The sequence below is a fragment of the Penaeus monodon genome, chromosome 15 (assembly GCF_015228065.2).
Source record: "Penaeus monodon isolate SGIC_2016 chromosome 15, NSTDA_Pmon_1, whole genome shotgun sequence".
NCBI classification, from domain to species: Eukaryota; Metazoa; Arthropoda; class Malacostraca; order Decapoda; family Penaeidae; genus Penaeus; species Penaeus monodon.
In genome coordinates, this window is record NC_051400.1 from 1,279,065 (window position 1) to 1,279,314 (window position 250).

A 250-nucleotide genomic window follows, 5' to 3' on the forward strand; every position below is an offset into this window, starting at 1 on the left:
TTTTTAAAAAATTTTTTTTTGGGGGTTTGGGGAAAAACCCCAAACCCCAAAAATTTGGGGGAAAAAAAAAGGGGGGGGCCCCCCCCCAAAAAAAAATTTCCCCTTTTTTTTAAAAAAATTTTTGGGGGGTGGGGTTTTTTTGGTTTTGGGGTTTTGGGGGGGGTTTTTGGGGTTGGGGGGGGGTTTTTTTTTTTAAAAATTTTTTTTTGGGGGGGGTTTTTTTGGGGTTGGGTTTTGGGGGGGGGTTGGG

At 42.8% G+C, this 250-nt stretch overlaps 1 protein-coding gene across 1 annotated transcript in view; it reads right to left on the reverse strand.

Annotated features, from left to right (window-relative positions):
• LOC119582085 overlaps positions 1 to 250 on the reverse strand; it is a 36,499-nt gene that overhangs the window by 18,150 nt on the left and 18,099 nt on the right. The gene's annotated exons all lie outside the window — the stretch shown is intronic.